Here is a 19,522-nt window from a genome sequence, read left to right as displayed (position 1 = left end):
CAAAAGTAATCGACTTGCCTAGTACTCTAGTACTTATGAGGACTTCACATGTAGAACTTAATTTTCTCATAGTGCCAAATATCTAAAAAGAGACCTAACCAAACCCTGCCTTCCACAAGAACATGCCCACAAAGAGGGCATACAAATATCTGTACCAAAAAAAATGGGGACATACAAATCGCCTTCAAGTCCGAGCCAAGGGCTCAAGTTCAAGCACATAAGAAATATTCTCAGTTAAGCCTCAATAACGCCCCAATGGCTCTCTTCTGAAAGAGCAGTTGGAGGTCATCGGATGCCCCACCACAGTACCACACCTTTTTCTATGCACCCTCCATGCATGTCTTGTATCATCACCGTTCAAAGAATCCATTCTCTTTATGGTGGCGATTTTTTTGCTTTTGTACTCTATCTCTTTGTCTGCATGTTCCCCTGCTTTCTTGTGAGCCATGTATGTTCACAGAAGGCTTTTAGCATGGAGACCAAGAGACTTATCTTCCCAAGGTTGGTAAGGCTGAGTCGTCATGTTATCTCCTTGTCCCTAAATGGGAGGCTTGTGGTGGGAAGGAGTGCATGCATGGTGAGAAACCCAAGAATGGTTTGGAGGCCTTCGGTGGGATTTACTGAGGCATGTTGATGCTGTGATGGAGAGCATGAAAGCGTACCCATTTTTAAGGGCTTACAGCGGACTTGCGTCCTATGAGATCAACATTTTTGGCAGTGACCTCAGAGGTACGGAGATATCACGGGAGGTTTTGGAGTTCTCATTTTCTGAGCCGAAAAGAGTCTCTTTCTTACGCGTATCATCGTTTCAATGGTCGTCAAATCAGAACCAATTAAAGTTGTATTCAATGGTCCTCATAAAATTTTAGCTTGGCGTATTCCTCAGGTAGATTTTGATTGCTGAAAATAAAATGAAATAAAAATTTATTTTATTTTATACTCTCAAACATACTATAAAATGGACAGTTTATAAATTTATAATTTCACTCAAAAATACATTAATTATACTTTATTTTCTTCCATGTGATTTAAGCTATTCCATGTTTCATCATGAAATAGTTTATTCTAAAAAAATAATAAAAAATAATTTTATCTTATTATAATTTAGAGAATAATAATGCATAATTTCGATGTATCCCATCAATTTTCAACCAAACATAAAATTAGAATAAGGATGATGAATAGGTAGTCTAAGGAATTAGTATTCCTATTCCAGGAATACCAAAAGGTTCTATCTTACCATGTTGGTAATTCAACAATCTGCAAGAGAATCAATGAAGGGAACAAAGTCTTTGATTAAGCTTCTTATAATAAGTAAAAAAAAAAGAATAAACTCTAAAATTGATATCAATATTTATATTTGTTGGATGTTGTTTGGTTTTTATATTTTTTTATTATATTTTTTTTCATTTTTTAAGATCCTTACCTCCCCCCCGCTTTCTTTTCATATGGTAAAAGAATTACATTATTCTAATATGAATATGCTCCAAAAAAGAGCTGATGTGGTTGGAGCTGGACATCGCTCGAAATTCATAATGTCTAAGAGTACCTGTAAAGAAAGTCCGCACTTATCGGAGATGTTCTGGTGGAGACCCTCTGATGCTTAAGTTAGCCAAAGTTCTTAAAATAGTAGAAAGAAAATATAGCGAGAGCTGGAAGAATAGAGAGGGTTCTCCTTCCTCCTCCCTTAGGGCTTGCCATTCTCTTGAGTGCTTGTGTTTATTTATTTTTTTTGTTTACTTATCTAAAGATCCTCTTCATAACTCTTTTTGTATAGAGGTGTGCTTGTAGGCTATTAGTCAGAATCTGTGAGTTTGTTAGACTTAGCTCTGTAGGCCGTTAGACCACATTCTGATCCTTTATTGAGAAAGAAATCTTTCCCATCTCCTTTGAGTCAATGTTATTAGTCATGGATATCAGGTATAGGCTTCACCCATGTGGCTGGTCGAATTGGTGGTCTTGAGTCCACAACTAGTGTGACCTCACCGCATTATCTTAAGTGCATCTTAGTGGAGGATTGGTCCCAGTCGGTGGATCTCTTCCGTAATAAATATAATCAAAAAGATCAGAAAATAAAATATTCCAAAGAAATCAAGGGATAGTAGAACAGTCAATGCATATGCAGTCTCTAGTGTGCTTAGCAATGAACAACACCACCCAATTTATAGCTCTATTCACCTCTTGGTAGATGTGGGTAGCCTAGAATGCCATGTAACCACTTGCCAACTGTCAAATATCCTGAAATAGGAGATTCCAACTAGTTGCAGTACTCGTCTGTCGATGAATCCATTCGATCACTATTGTCGAATCTCTCTCCAGCTGTGTGCTCTATTTGCAAGCAAAGCTTGGTATAATGCTTTCTAGCCCACATAGCCTTTAACTTAGCAATAGGAACAGTCATGTTGAATAGGCAATTGCCCCAGAAGCCATAAGGCATGAGTTAAGACCTCTAATGACAAATCCAGCTCTACCTGTACAGTCACCATCAGACATACTACCATTAAAGTTCATCTTAAGAAAGCTCAAGAGTGGAGGCTCCCAAATGATAAAACCATCTAGGCTGTTGCAATAACTGACAAAGAGTCCTAGACATCTCAAGCTCTCAAGGGCCCTGCAATAGAGTGCAACTACATGACCTCAATTGCCTGTATAAGCACTCTCTCTAAAATGAATCTCAATGACTGAGAGCGTCCCTAAAAAATCTGAACATTCCTCAAGAGCTAGATATGGTAAGCCAAGTAGACACACTGAATACCTCAGATCTATCAACCTTCCCATTGGTGCACCCCCAAAGCTAAGTGAGAAAGTCCACAGGCATAGCTGCTTGGACAATGGTCAGTAAGCCATTGTACGAGTCCCAAACCATACATGCTCTCAAGCATTGGAAGAGCACATGATGTGCCGACTCCTTAGTGACCGAGTATGCCTCGCAACTGGGATCCAAACTCGTCTCTCATCTACTCAAGACCTCTCTAGTGGGAAGGCAACCTCAAGCCACCTTCTAAAGAAACAAAGCCACTATCTGATGGAGGCCCAATTTCCATATCCAAGCACCATCAATCCATTAGACCAATCAGCCCTTGTACATCTCGTAGAGATCCTTTGCCCTGACCTTCGAACTATAGCTGAATCTCTAAATCATCCTGTCTGAAATGTCAAAGGTGGGAATCAGCACCAAGAGGATCCTATCTATCAGGTGATAGTCAAATAGGTGATGAAAGTGATCCATGCCCTATCTCTTCTCCCTAGGAATAAAAAGATCATAAATCTACATGTCTAGGCTACTTCAGTGCTAACCATTGTTGGCCACTGACTCAAGAAAAGATTCGAAAGCCATGCATCCCCAAGTACACTCACCAACCACCATGGTTGGCTACTGACTCAAGAGAAGACCTAAAAGCCATGCATCCCCAAGCACACTCACCGACCATCTATTACCAATGGACCATTTGATATTGGCCAGTGTCATTGGACCAAGTGCATAGATCTCTGTCCAAATAAAAGAACTACCCCTACTCACCCTAATGCCACTATTCACCAACCATAGGCCATACTTGGCTCTCATAACAAAACTCCATAAACTCTCTAGCTCCAGCAAGTACCTCATCGTATGTCTGGCATCGAGGCCTCTCTCCTGATCAATAAGGATTGAATGCCAAGACTATCATCTCACAATGGTTAGCTTGTCACCCAACCCATTAGGTGCACTCTACAAACTCCACCATGAGCCCTCCACAGGAAGCACCTAAATATCTGGTCAAGCTTGGCTAGAGAGGCCTTGGGGATCATAGTGTTTGTCATGAGAAAGATAGGAATAAAGCTAAGAACAAACCTTACCCAGGTGCCCCTATGCATCATAGATAGTGCCTTCGACTACCAACCCTTCAGCTACTCCTAGACACTCCACATAATAGCATGGTACTGTGGCCACCTTAATCTCCTATTAGACATTAGGATCCTTACATAGTGCCATGGTCCTTGTAGCTCAAACACCCCAAAGATGTTTCTCATAGTCACCTTCGTCGTATGCTTGATCCTCGAGCTAAAGCACACCATAGGCTTCGAGAGGTTCACCCTCTAGCCCAATATTATACAGTAGTACTCCAATTTTCTCCTCAAGATTGCTGCACTCCATCTGATCGCATGGGCCAGTAGGAGACAATCATCAGTAAACAACAATTACAACATAAGCTGAGCTCTGGGTGTTGGAAGATAGGCATCTAACCTCTGCCTTTGGGTAGTCTCATGGAGAGCTCAAGATAAGACACCCACACAAATGATGAACAAATATAGTGACAAAAGACATCCCTATTGCAGCCCCATAGATACAGTAAAGAACTCAATCGGTGTCCCGTTCATCAAGATAGTGTTGGGATGCATAGGTGATTTCATACATGTATTTCAAAATTTTTTCGAATAAATTACAATGGAAGCTAACTAGATTAATCAAATTAATCTAACATACATATGATTTAATCATCAAATCAATCTACTTTAGGATCTATGACATGTTATGTTACATATAAAATCTAAAAAATACTAAAGATAAAATAAGCATACATACATGTGAACAGTAGATCATATCTATTTTTAATCTAAGTTCAGAACTCGATACCTGAGCACGGATCGACGATCACTGCTGTTGAAAAATATGGTAGAGAGGATCATTGCTGGTTGCTCACAGCCGCACACACGTCTGGTCTCTATAAAAAATTCACTTGAAGTTTTGATCTGATCGATCTTCTTGGAAGTGCTAGCTCGCACGAAGATCTTCTTCTTGACTGATCTGGATCCTTTCTTCAAATCTCTAAAACTTTTTCAGAGGTTGAAGATAGACTTCTGAAGGAGATGAAGAGGTGAAAGAAAGATGAAGAAAAAAATAATTTTTTTTTTAAATTTATTCTCTCTTCTCAAATCTTTAAAATCAAAAATCTGAAATTCAAATTTTTGCACACACCCCAAGAGAGAGGACCCTCCTCTCTATTTTTCATGCCATGAACCATGTCCAAACTTCTTTCACGTGAAGACCTCTCTTCTGGTATCTTACATGCACAAAAGAAACTACAAAAGTCCCTTTTATAGGTGTGTAAGGAGGTGGCGTGAAGAGTCTTAGTGCTCCAGTTGATCTTCCATGAAAAATTTTCTCAAAATGTTACACATATAAGGAGAAAGAAATTTATTGGCGTAGAGAGATTGATCTAGATGAGAACAGATTCTCCTGATAAAGAATATTTTAAAATTTAATTTTAGAATATTTTTTTATCAAAAGTAAATCAGATTGGATGTAAGATAAAGAAGGGAAAGGACTCTTTGGTGTGAAAAAATCTCATACAAAATAATTTTATGCGTGGAGATATATGACGTGCAAATTAGGTTGACGCAAGGGAGAAGAGTTCTATTCCAATAAGGACTCTTAATTTCTTTATTTGGATCCAAACCAAATCACATCTGGTTTAGCCCAAATAAAATATATGAAATCCAATCTAATTAGGTTCATAAATTTTTAATCAAACTCAATTAAATTAAAAATTGATAGAAGCAAAATCCTGATCAAATCAGGGATAATTCTTCCTTAGTGATTAGGTCATCTCATAACCAAACAGGTCAAACCTAATTGAATTCAATTCAATTAGATTTTATTTAATCCTCTTTGCTCAATCAAATTGAGCTAATCAATAATCTAATTATTAATTAATTTTTTATTAATTTATTAACACTTGATGAATTAATTTATTATAACTTTTGCATAAGGTTAACCATCAATCAAATTGATGATTAAGCTCTTGAACGATTCTCAATCGTTGATCAGCCACATGATCAGTCAGAAATTTTTTTTGAGTGTGATCCCATAGGTTCAAACCTAAGTCGGTAGTATAGAAATATCTTTCTGAACTAGTCGATGTAACTATCTAGCAATGATGATCCGACGTTCGGATAGGTCGAATGAAGGCGAAGTAACATTTAAGAACCTATTGGCGTATGGTTACCATATAATTCATCCTTTTAATACTAATGCTCAAGGACAACCTAGGATTTAACTGTCAATCCTAGATAAGTCATCCATATTGTATTTCAATCTTTTTCAAATCCATCACATAGATTATCCGGACCTAGATTTTGCTAAATTGAAATACACTGATGCATATCTCTTACTAATTCGGAGGGGTCAATTTCATCTTGATTCACGCACCGACTTGACAAATACTTGACTGTATCCAAAAATCTTCCGTCACTGAATTAGAAACTCAGTTAGTCTGGCACCAAAATACAGTGAGTTATTTGCAAGACATCGTGGTGATCTCAGGTCGGAGGGATACTTATACCCATATCCTTCGCGAGCTATTCTTGACAGTAAAGTACTCCGCAGTTAGTCACGTTCAATGAGGATGTACTCTTATATCTCACTACATGTCATACCAGTATCTTTACACTATTTGGTTACGAGGACAACTAACGCATATGGCTTACAACGATCTACACTTGATATCGCTATCATCCTAATAATAGCGCATCGTTTGGTCGCGAACCAGTTTAAAGACTACACAATAAATTCTCTTTTATCGATCAAAATAGTTCTAAGGACTTCATCACAATATAGGAGTTCGTTAAAAGATATAACTTTATGATGAAAAATACCATATAACTTTTATTATTGATCAATTCATATATATTTATAATTAGTACAATCGTCACACGATTGATTTTAGGACACATTTTTCAACATACAACAACATAAGGAGACTATACATAGCTTAAAATCCACTCGAGTCACGTCCTAGAGAGTCCAAAATTGGTTAAGACACACTCTAAGAACCCCCATATCATCCGATATATCATATGCTCTCTATATCTAGCTTGATGGCCATCAAGCTATGCCGGCTGATACTCTCAAAAAGTCATGTATAAACTCATGGGCAATGAGCACATTATTAGCAATGCTTCATCGACCCACAAAAGTCATTTGCTCTACATTAATGACCCGTGGGAGAATTGGTTTCATCCTGATAGCCATAAGTTTTGCAAGGACTTTGTACAAGATGGTGCTTAAGTTGATTGGTCTCTGGTGGCTAGGCTCTGAGGCATCCTTCCTCTTCAAGATCAAGGCAATAAAAGTCTTCTTCCAGTCATCTAGCATCACTAATGAGGTAAAGAACTACATGATGGCTGCAATCACGCTCATGACGAACAATGCCCTCTAATATTGGAAGAACAATAGGGGAAAATCATATGGCTTAGGTGCCTTATCTTCTGTCATGGACTACAAAGCCTGCTAAACCTCCCGAGTTGACATCAAGCTAATGAGATAGTCATTCTCTAAGTTAGTGATCACATGGACTAGTGACAGAAATCAAGCCAGTATCCCCTCCATGTACTATCAATCCATCTCGACTTGAAAAACTGGAGAATCTTCTGACTAATGGTCTCGCCATCATCAACCAATGATCCATTGCCATCTCTCAATCTCTGTATGCTGTTCTTTCTTCTTTTAATGATGATCGATTAGTGGAAGAATCTTGTATTCTTATCCCCCACTTAGATTCACTAAATCTAAAACTTTCATCTCCCAAAAAATCTCCTACTGCCGTTGAAGAGAATGATACTCTAATAACTGCCTCTGGAGTTCTGCCAAGTTGTTCATTGACAACCCACCATCCCAATCCTCTCTTGCTTGGATTTCAGCAATGGAAGCATCAATGCCTTCAATTCTCTTAAAAATATTACTCATCACCACCCTGTTCTAATTCTGGAGTCTCCTCTTGGTTAGTTCCAATTTATGGATGACTCTATGCATAGCATCCCCATATAGCAAAACTGCCCAAACATTGATTTTACCTGCTTTAAAGTTATGTTGCAAGCCTTGCGGCAGTATTGCAAGACCATGAAAGCATGTGAAGCCGATATAATATGTGAGCCTCTTATTAAAGAATTTTTATCGAAGTTAAAATTTAAAAGGCAATGGTTTAATCCAATTTTCTAAAATTTTAACGAATTTCTCTTTTTCCAAAAAAAAAGAAATATGGTGGTGATAATATAACTAAGGTTTGAATAATTAATCTCTTCCAGGAAGAGTATGGTGCCAACAAGTTGAACAAAGAATCATTGATAATACGTGGTAGGATTTTTGTTGAGAAATAATAATACATGATAGAATTTAATAGCTAAAATAATTAGGAGAATTTTATTTTTATGTAAGACTAATGATCCTCAGTCAATTGATAGGGACATAGAGGTTGCACATCCCATAAGAATCTAACCATGTGATCCAATTGTAGGAATCTCCTAAACTTGCACTCCAAACAAAAAGGCTATTAAAGAGTGAATTTATTCCGTGGAAATAAGCATGGTTCATTTGGCCAAAGGATCCCAAGTTGAACCTATCTAACTCACGAGTCTGACGCCCCTAAGCTTCAATAACTGATTGCGAGAGCATGTGGGCCCATTGAACGCCTGGCATTTCGTTATGAAAACTTTTCTTTTATAACTTTCTCACGAACCCCCACCCTGTTACGTCCTGGGGAAGGATACCGACGGCCAAACTTTGCTCCCCATATTCTCTTGAACTTGATGATGAAAGCTCAGGGGCCTTCCATGCGACGTATAACTCGTAAGAAAAAATAAAAAATAAAAAATAAAAAATTCTCCCAATTTATCTCATACCAAATTTACTCTTTCACCATCGGATCCGAGCTTTTGCGGTAAATGGATGACTAGATCTTGCAGCTAATCTCAGTTCTTGCCGCAGCCAAAAGAGTAATGCCAGCTTAATACAAGAATTTCACCAAAAAGTTACCCAGCTTATGTGTAACTGTCCTTTTGCGCCGCAACGGGCATCTTATAAGATGCCAAACCGTAGGGTAAATGCTACAAGAGTTTTATATCAATTATGTATAACTTTTTGGGTAAATTACAAGTGGCACCCCCTTCAAATTTTTGTAATTTACATTTATTTCAAAAATTTTAATTTTTTCAATTAGACTCCAAAAATTAAGTTTTGTTGCAACATGATTCAGCCATTTAGTAAAAATCTAACGTCATTAATGGTACTATTAAATTACTGTTGTCCCAAAAATTGATTTTGATGGTCACAAATCATTTGAGGAGGCTACTAATGAGTTTTTTTATCCTTGAAAGATTTTTTGATGTTATTTCAGATAGTTCAAAATATTGAGTTTGAAAAGCTCCTTCAAGGGTGTCAAAGTTGAAGATTTTGCAAGTTGGAAATATTTTTGAAGCCTTTTGGAAGTGTCAAATTCATTCAAATCCATTTAAGAGCATTTAGTAGTGTTCTGGTAAGTTTCAAACCTTAAATATAAGAAAAACTGGGTTGGAACAAAATGGGGCAACCCAACTGGATCATCTCCCTTTATTGGATAGTCGGTACGTATCTGTTTTGGCTTGTGGCATGCAGTGGGATGACCCATGGATCGATCCCTGAGACCCCGAGACCAAATAGAGAGTCCGATTTTCTGTCTGGCCAAATGAGGTGACTCATGGATCTATCCATTTCTAGTGAGACGTCCCATGGGTCGATCCATTCTGGGCGAACATTCGTAACGGCTAGTTTTTAACCTATTTTTGATGCATTTAATGCGCATTAAACATACTTCAACGACTCTTAACCGATACTACGACACTCTCAAGATAAAATGAAGATTATAAATGCTCTCTAGAGGTGGAAAATTAAATAAGAAACAAGCATTCAAGCTCAAATCCGTGAAATACAAAGAAAATCCTAGAAAGAGAGAAAAGAAGCATTCAATCAGCTCACCAACCACTCTTCAGCTGCATTCAAGTATCCAAATTTTTTGAGAGTATCCAACAAAAGCTTCTACTCCTTGAGTATTATACTTTTATTATTTTTATTATGCTCATTTAAGGAGCTCTTGTGTGTTGAAATTTTTATACTCTTTTCTTTTGCTATTGTACATTGAGTTTTGAGTTTTGGGGGTTCCAAAACTTAGATAGGTTGATTCGAACCTGTAATCGGAGGGTTTGTAGGTTGGCTTGTATCCGAAAAAGAGGTGTTCTTGCTTGGATAACAAGGATCGGTGTTATCTGACGTGTTGTATTTGAAAATTCTTTTAGTAGATTAAATTTTCAAGTTGGGACTTGGAGAGTAAATGTAGGTGCAACGTTAGCACCGAACCACTATAAATCCTTTATGTTTGATATGCTTGCATATTCTCTTTTCTTCATTATGCTTTATACTTGTTCATTTGTTAATTATGTTGGATCTTCTTTTTCTTTGTAATTAACTCATCTCACTCATCAAGTTGAGCACATTTCTTGTGAGCACTAATCACTAAAAATTTTAAAAGACCCAATTCACCCCTCCTCTTGGGCTCCACATCTAGGCAACAAGTGGTATCAGAGCTCGGTGCTCTAGCTTTTGCTTGATTTAACCATCAAGAGCCAAAGATCTATGGCAGCCCAATTTAGCACATCTTTATCTGAGGAGCAATCCACAAACCGACCTCCACTTTTCAATGGGTCTAACTATACCTATTAAAAAGTTCGGCTGAGAATATTTATCCAAGTACTTGACTATGATATGTGGAGTATCATAGTAAATGAACCTCACACACCCACTAAGTTGATTGATGGTGTGTCCCTCCCTAAGTCGAAAGATAAATGGGATGAATTTGACAAAAAAAATGACTTAGCTCAATGCTAAAGCCATGAATATCTTATATTGTGCCTTAGATGCAAATGAATTTAACTGTATTTTCACTTGCAATTCAATCAAAAAAATTTGGGATAGGTTAGAAGTTACACATGAGAGTACAAACCAAGTAAAAGAGTTTAAAATTAACATGCTTGTGCATAATTATGAATTATTTAAAATGAAACCTGATAAGTCTATAACATAAATATTTATTCATTTCACTGATATCATAAATGGTCTAAAAAGTCTTGAAAAGTATTATTCTAATGGTGATCTTGTAAAAAAAGTGCTTAGATCTCTATCAAGATCGTGAGAGGTAAAGGTCACGACGATTTAAGAAGTCAAGGACTTAAATATCCCACTTTTAAAGGAGTTGCTTGGGTCTCTGATGACCCACGAGCTGACCATGAAGCAACATTCTGAAGAAGAGACCAGAAGAAAGAAGACAATTACTCTCAAATCAACAGCTCAAGAAGAAGAAGCTTCAGAAAAATCAGAAAACAGTGAAGATGATGAGGACTTGGCATTAATCACAAGAAAATTTAGACGTTTCATGAGAAAAAGAAGACAAGGGACCAAGAGAAGACCATCAGTTAAGGGGGAGCCAAGTAAAGAAAAAGAGAAAGAACAATCCGTTATTTGTTATGAGTGCAAGAAGTCGGGCCACTTTAGATCGGACTGTCCTCAGCTCAAGAAAGGTCAGAAGAAGTTTAAGAAGAAAAAGACAATGATGGCTATGTGGAGTAACAGTTATGACTTCACCTCAAATAAAGAATCTCATGAAGAAGCCAACCTGTGTCTTATGGCACATGAAAATAAGATAACCCCTGAAAGTCAAAATAAATTTTTTTATGATGAACTGTAAGAAGTATTTCATGAACTTTTGAATAATTTAAGAAAATTAGGATTGAAAAATAAAGATCTGAAATTGAAAAATCAAGCATTATCTAAAGAAAAGAAAAAAATATCTAACAAAAATAAAGAATTAGAAATAAAATATCAAACTTTATTAAAAAAAAATTAAGTATAAATAAAACTCTTGTAAAGAAAAATCAGAATCTCAAGCAAGAAGTAACCAAATTGAAACTAATAGTTGATAGATTTATCCTAAGCTCAAATAAACTTCAAATGATTATTGACAATCAAAGGACAGTATATGATAAAGCCAGACTTGACTTTAATACTTTTAAAAAATAAAAATTTTTGAAAAATATTTTTGTAAATGCATCTATGAACAAATTGTCAAGTATTACTTATTTTAAATATGGCAAGATATGACATAAAGCTTATGCATGCTTGTCAAATAAATTTGCTGGTACAAATGTTAAGACAATATAGATTTCAAAAAGAATCATTGTGACTAATCCCAAAGGACCCAAGTTAGCTTGGGTATCTAAAGTTAAAACTTGATTTTATATGTGCAGGTGTGTCTTGCATTTCAAGTAATAAAGCGAAAGTAATATCTTGATAGTGGGTGCTCAAGACACATGACCGGTGATGAGTCTCAATTCATCACGTTGGAAGTTAAAAATAGAGGGATGGTTACCTTTGAAGATAATGACAAAGAAAAGATCATCGATATAGGTAACATTGGTATCACTCCCTCTACGTGTATTGAAAATATTTTACTTGTAGATGGTCTTAAGCATTATCTTTTAAGCATTAGTTAATTATGTGATAAAGGTTATAAAGTAATTTTTGAATCATCCATGTGCATTGTAACTAGTTCTTTTAATGATAGCACTAGGTTCATTGGACATAGATATGACAATATTTACATGGTAGATTTGGATAATCTTTCCATACAAAACATGCAATATCTTATAGCCATGAATGCTAAAATCAATGAGACTAGTTGGCTTTGGCACCGTAGGCTTGCACATATTAGTATGCACATACTATCTAAAATTATTAAAAAAAATTTGATTTTTGACTTGCCAAAGATAAATTTTGACAAAGACAAAATTTGTGATGCATGCCAATTAGGTAAACAAACAAGAGTTTCTTTTAAATCTAAGAACATTGTTTCAACATCTAAACCTTTAGAACTTTTGCATATAGATTTGTTTGGTCTTATAAGGACAACTAGTCTAGGAGGTAAAAGATATGGCTTTGTAATCATTGATGATTTTTTATATTTCACTTGGGTCTTATTTTTAGCATCTAAAGATGAAGCATTTTTAGTATTTTCTAAGTTTTGCTGAAAAGTTTCAAATAAAAAAGGCTTACAAATTGTTTCAATTCATAGTGACTATGGTACTGAATTTGAAAATAAGAATTTTAAAAAAAATTTATGATGAAAAAGGTATAGATCATAATTTTTCAGTACCTAGAACACCCCAACAAAATAGAGTAGTAGAAAAAAAAATAGAACTCTTAAAGAAATAATCTGTACCATGCTATGTGAGAGCAAGCTCTCAAAATATTTTGGACAGAAGTAATCAACACAGCATGTTACATCTTAAACCGTGCTTTAATAAGACCAATTTTAAAGATAACACCTTATGAATTATGGAAAGGTAGAAAATCTAACATAGGATATTTTCATATTTTTGGTTCTCGTTGCTTTATTTTAAATAATGGCAAAGATAGCTTAGGTAAATTTGATGCTAAATCTGGTGAAGCTATCTTTTTTGGCTATTCCACTTCTAGTAAAGCTTTTAGAGTTTTCAATAAAAGAACTCTAGTAGTGGAAGAGTCAATCCATGTAGTTTTTTATGAGACTAATGATCTTTCATCAAGAAAAAGAGAGGGTGCTGATGATGCAGGTATCATAGAAGAAAGAATGAAAGAGCTCATCATCAATAACTCAAATAAGCAAAATAAAGACCAGCTGGAGGAAAAGCATGAGGATGATAGCATCAATGATCAAAATATTCAAGAACAATCTCAAAATACAAGTGATCTTCTAAGGAAATAGAGGTATGTTCATAATCACCCCAAAAAATTAATCATTAGTGATCCGGCATAAGAGGTAAGAACTCGATCCTCTCTTAGAGATGTATGTAATTATGTAGCTTTTGTTTCTCACTTAAAACCTAAAATAATAGAAAAAGCTGAACATGATCATAACTGAAAAAATGCTATGCATGAAGAGTTAAACCAATTTGAAAGAAACAATGTATGGACTTTTGTTGTTAGATCTAAAAATCATCCAATAATCAAAATAAAATGGGTATATAGGAATAAATTAGATGAAGATGGTAATGTAATTAGAAATAAGGCAAGATTAGTTGCTAAAGGATATAACCAACAGGAAGAAATTGATTTTGATGAAATATTTATACCTGTTACTAGATTAGAAGCTATAAGAATGTTGTTTGCTTATGCATGTTTTATGAATTTTAAACTATTTCAAATGAATATTAAAAGTACTTTTCTAAATAGTTATATTGCCAAAGAGGTATATGTAGAGCAACCCCCAAGCTTGGAAAATTATAAATATCCAGATCATATATTTAAATTAAATAAAGCCTTGTATGGTTTGAAACAAGCTCCTAGGATTTGGTATGAAAGGCTAAGTAAGTTTCTATTAGAAAATAATTTTTTAAGAGGAAAAGTAGATACAATCTTTTTTATAAAAAGAAAAGATGAAGAGATACTAGTTATACAAATATATATTGATGATATTATATTTAGGTCTACTAATGAAATTTTGTGTCAAAAATTTATCAAGCTTATTTAGGGGGAGTTTGAGATGAGCATGATGGGAGAACTCACTTTCTTTCTCAGACTCCAGATCAAGCAAATGAAGGAAGGAATCTCCATCATCCAAAGCACGTACACCAAAAAATTATTAAAGAAATTTGGGATGGAGAGCTCCAAGAGTGTAAGTACTCCTATGACCCCTTCCTGTAAATTAGATAAAGATAAACATAGTAAGTCTATTGATTCAAAGCTTTATAGAGGCATGATAGGTTCTTTATTATATCTTACTGTCAATAGACTTGATATAATGTTCAGTGTATGTATGTGTGCTAGATTTCAGTCAAACTCTAAGGAATCTCACTTGAATGCTGTTAAAAGAATATTCAAATACCTAAAAGGAATATAAAACCTAGGACTTTGGTTTTCTAAGCAATCTTCTACTGATTTAATAGGTTACTCAGATGCAGATTTTGCTGGATGTAGATTAGATAGAAAAAGTACTAGTGAAACTTGTCAATTTTTAGGAGTCAACTTAATCTCTTGATTTAGCAAGAAGTAAAATTCGGTGACATTGTCTACGACCGAGGCCGAGTACATTGAAGTCGAAAGTTGCCGTGCTCAAATCTTATGGATTAAACAACAACTTATAGATTTTGGAATTGAACTTAAAGATATTTTCATAAGATGTGATAATACTAGTACCATTAGTTTGACTAAGAACCCAATCCAATACTCTAGGTCTAAATATATTGAAATTAGATATCACTTTATAAGAGAACATATTCAAAATAATAATGTAATACTTGAATATATAAATACTGAAAAATAATTGGCTGACATATTCACTAAAGGGTTAAATGAACATAGATTTTGAGCAATTCAAAAGAAATTAGGCATCTTAGTTCTTTTTACTTGATCTTCCATCATAATTTCTCTCTCAAAATTCATCCAAAATTTCTTTACTTTAACATCTTAAATTTGGAAGGCATCTGTCTTTTTTTGAGATCTAATTTAAGTCAATTAAAAATCCTCAGAGTTATTCATATATGATCTCAGATTTTTTCTTATTGAAAATCTTCATCAAAAAATCATACCAAAATTTACCTAAACTCTACATGATCATCTCAAGTCGATACAATTCTTTCCAAATTTTTTCTTTTGATTTTTTCTCATTTTTGAATTATTTTCTCATCTCCTGAACCTACCCTGGATGGGATGACCCATGGGATGTCCCAATTGATCAGGTAAATGGGTTTCATGTGGGATGATCCATTAAAATTCTTTGCTTAAAACCTAAAAGGGCCGACTCATTCACTATTCTTCTTCCTCCTCTCTTCGTCCCAAACCAAAATCCTACACCAAGCTCCTGAAGGAAAAACTGCTTTTTTCCTTGTAGGATCTTCCAGATCTAATGAAATCTGGAGCGGAATATTTTTAAAAAAATTATCTTACTTTATTTTAGATCTAAGATCTATTAGATCTGATTCTTATTATCTGATATTTAATCTAAAATTAAATCTAAGATTTGAAGATTAGAGAAATACCTCTAGGGTAACTAGATTACCCTGTAGATGATCGCAGCAATGCCCGAGGTTCAAAAATAGCCACGCAGTCATCTGACCTCTACCGATATCCACTCAAGTAGGATCTGGATCATCTTCTCCTTACGAATCTCTGCTCCAAAAATCAGATCTGGATCTGATCTGAAAGATCTTCAAAAGATCTTCTGAAGCTGGAGCAGCAGCTTCTCGACAAATCCCTGCAGCCTTCTGATCAGGGAGCCACCACGCCTTGGACAAGCACCAGATGGATACCCAACTTCTTGGATGTGAAGAGAGGAGAGAGAAGACTAGAGAGGATATAGAGAAATGGAGGGATATCACATTTTTTCTAGGTATTGAGCAGATTCTCTAAACCGTAGGCACAGATAGGGTTTAAATAGACCCTGCTGTGCCTTGCAGTGCCACATCATTCGATCAATCAAAAAATTTCAATTAATTCTGAAAAAATTTTGATTGGTAGAGTGATGTCATTTGATCATATCAAATAAGAACCCCACCAAACTCTCCTACTATTGGTGCCAACACTGGATAAACACAGTGAGATTGGCGCCCAACAGTTTGAGTCGATCAAGGCATAGAGTCCTCATCTCATGGGACTCTATTCTTATCCACTTGGGGCGCACACCCAATCTGATCTTGGCGCCCACTTTGAGGCCTAATTTAGCAGGTGGACACTCCACAAAAACTCTCCAATGATCTCTTGCCAAGTGGCCTTCAGTTTAAGATCCATAAGTCAACATTTGACTGATGTCCTAAAACAAAAATGACAAGTGACAGAAATTGACAGGTGTCGTCTTAAATTCATCTCATGAATTAAGATGACTTTTTTGAGCTGGACTAGCTCCAGTCAGACTGAGAGAAATCTTCTCAAGGTTCTCTGGGTGAGTCAAATCACATTTGGCTTAGTCGAGATGAAAAAGATTGCACAAGGAGAAAGTTAGGCTCAATCATGTGCTCGCATGATTTTTTTGAACCTAATTAGATCTAATCCAAATCAATCAAACTGGGCTAGCTCAATTGATGACATCCAGACCCTAACTCTTGTTTGTGTGACCCAGTTAGGTTCATTTTCGTATGGTAATAAGACATGTCGTGATCTCATCATCGACATCATCGAAACTCCTTTCGATGGACTAGAACTCTTTTGATTCAGACAATTAGAATGGTCGATCATCAAGATCATTCTAATTACTTCCAAAATCTACCAGTGACACCTAGCAGTATATGATGGTAATCCATCAGAAATGAAGATGAACCTCTCGGTGCAGCTACCTATGTGATTGAGTTCTTTTATCATGAGTCCCGACTGAATTAGGATTAAGGTGAACTCATCAAACCCAACATCAGTCATATGAATCAATCGATCGATCCGAGTCCGATGTGAAACCCCAATGAAAAACTCTTTTTCCATTATTTCACTCTGCCATGGCCATGGGCTTAAGGACTCGATCTTTCGATCATCATAGGACTACTTCTCTCATCTACTGAGGTTGATAGATTCCATCTTGGTGAAATCTGATTCCTACAATGAATATGCTACAGCCAACATACACCTCAAGATTCTGAATGGCTAGGAGATCGAGTTATGGTGTAGTCAAACTATAACACACTCAAGGTAAATTGTCGATGCACCTCAGATCAAAGAACTAGACACACAGCTGTAGCATCGAGCTAGTCATTGACGAGAAGGTAGACTTTCTTATGACTGCTCGAGGTGGTGACGCTCAGTACTCTCATTCTCAATGAATATCTGTACTCTCGCTCTGGTGTCTTCACACCATATACTCAAGACACATCTATCCTAAGAAAGTGATCGTACACCAACCTTTCGGATCGATCACCATCCTCGTGATGATCCTATGGTCAGGAGCTATTTATGAGTTAGTTATGTAAATTCATGCCTTAAATTTTCAACTCTTGAAAATATGAATTAACATTCCTACTAACTCAAAAGATGTATTACAGACACAATATACACAATGTGATAGTAGAATAACCTTTTTATTCATTTATAGTCAAAATTATAAATTTATCCTTACATTTGTACAGGAATGTGTCAGCCAATCTGACATCTAAGGCACACATCTAACAAACTCCCACTTGACTTAATGCCAATTGGCTACATATCTAAGTTCCATCTTTTCAAGGTGGGCTTCGATCTTCTGCTGGCCTAATAGCTTTGTCAGTGGGTCTGCCATATTGTCTGTGGAGTCGACTCTCTTAATTTCGACATAACCTTTTTTGAGATAATGGATCAGATGAAATTGCCACTCGATATACTTGGACTTCTAGTGAGATCTTGGCTCCTTAGCTAGGGCTATGACGCCATTATTGTCGCAGTAAAGAGAGATGGCATCCGATGGCATCACTCCAAGCTCTGCAGCAAACTTTTTGTATCAGAATGCCTCCTTTGCAGCTTTCGATGCAGCAATATACTCTGCCTCTATGGTGGAATCAGCAATCACCATCTGCTTGGAACTTTTCCAGCTAACTGCATCACCATTGCAAATGAACAGACTTCCAGATATCAACTTTCGATCATCTATATTAGACATGAAGTCTGAGTCTATAAATCTCTGAACCTGGAGTTCTCCATTCCCAAAGACTAGAAACATATTCTTAGTCCTTCTCAAGTACTTAAGGATACATTTCACAGAAGTCCAGTGCTCTTCGTCTGAATTCGACTGATATCTGCTTGTGACACTCACAGCATGAGCTATATCAGGTCGTGTACATAGCATGGCATACATGAGGCTTCCTATTGCCGAAGCATAAGGGATCTTGCTCATGCGTTCAATCTCCTCAGGTGTACTAGGGCACATCTTCTTGGAGAGATAAATGCCATGTCTAAAAGGTACTAAATCTCTTTTGGAGTTTTTCATGCTAAACTTTTTTAGCACCTCCTCTATGTACATCTTCTGTGAAAGTCCTAGCATCCTATTTGGTCTATCTCTATAGACCTTAATACCCAGTATAAAGGATGCTTCTCCTAGATCTTTCATAGAGAACTCCTTAGACAACCATATTTTGACTGAGGTCAACATGAAAATATTATTTTCAATTAGGAGGATGTCATCAACGTACAGTATGAGGAAGACAACTGCGCTCCCACTAACTTTCTTGAACACATATGGTTCCTCCTCGTTCTTGATGAAACCAAATATTTTGATCACATCATTGAAATGAGTATTCCAGCTTCGAGATGCTTGCTTAAGTCCATAAATGAACCTTTGCAGCTTGCAGACCTTGTGATCATCATCACTGGATGTGAAACCAAGCGGCTATTCCATATAGATATTTTTCTCAAGATATCCATTTAAGAATACCGTTTTCACGTCTATCTGTCATATTTCATAATCGAAATAGGCTGCAACAGCAAGTAATGTGCGGATGGATTTTAGCATGGCTACGGGCGAGAAGGTATCCTGATAGTCAATGCCTTCGCGCTGACTATAATCTTTTGCTACGAGCCTAGCTTTGAATATCTCCACATTTCCATCTGCACCTATCTTTCTCTTGAAGATCCATTTACACCTAATAGGTACAATTCCTTCAGGTGGATCTACCAAGGTCCAGACTTGGTTTGAGTGCATCAAGTCAATTTCTGATCTCATTGCCTCTAACCATTTCTCGGAGTCGATATTTG

The sequence above is a fragment of the Elaeis guineensis genome, chromosome 15, assembly GCF_000442705.2.
Source record: "Elaeis guineensis isolate ETL-2024a chromosome 15, EG11, whole genome shotgun sequence".
In the NCBI taxonomy this organism is placed as follows: Eukaryota; Viridiplantae; Streptophyta; class Magnoliopsida; order Arecales; family Arecaceae; genus Elaeis; species Elaeis guineensis.
This window is presented reverse-complemented; position numbering follows the sequence as displayed.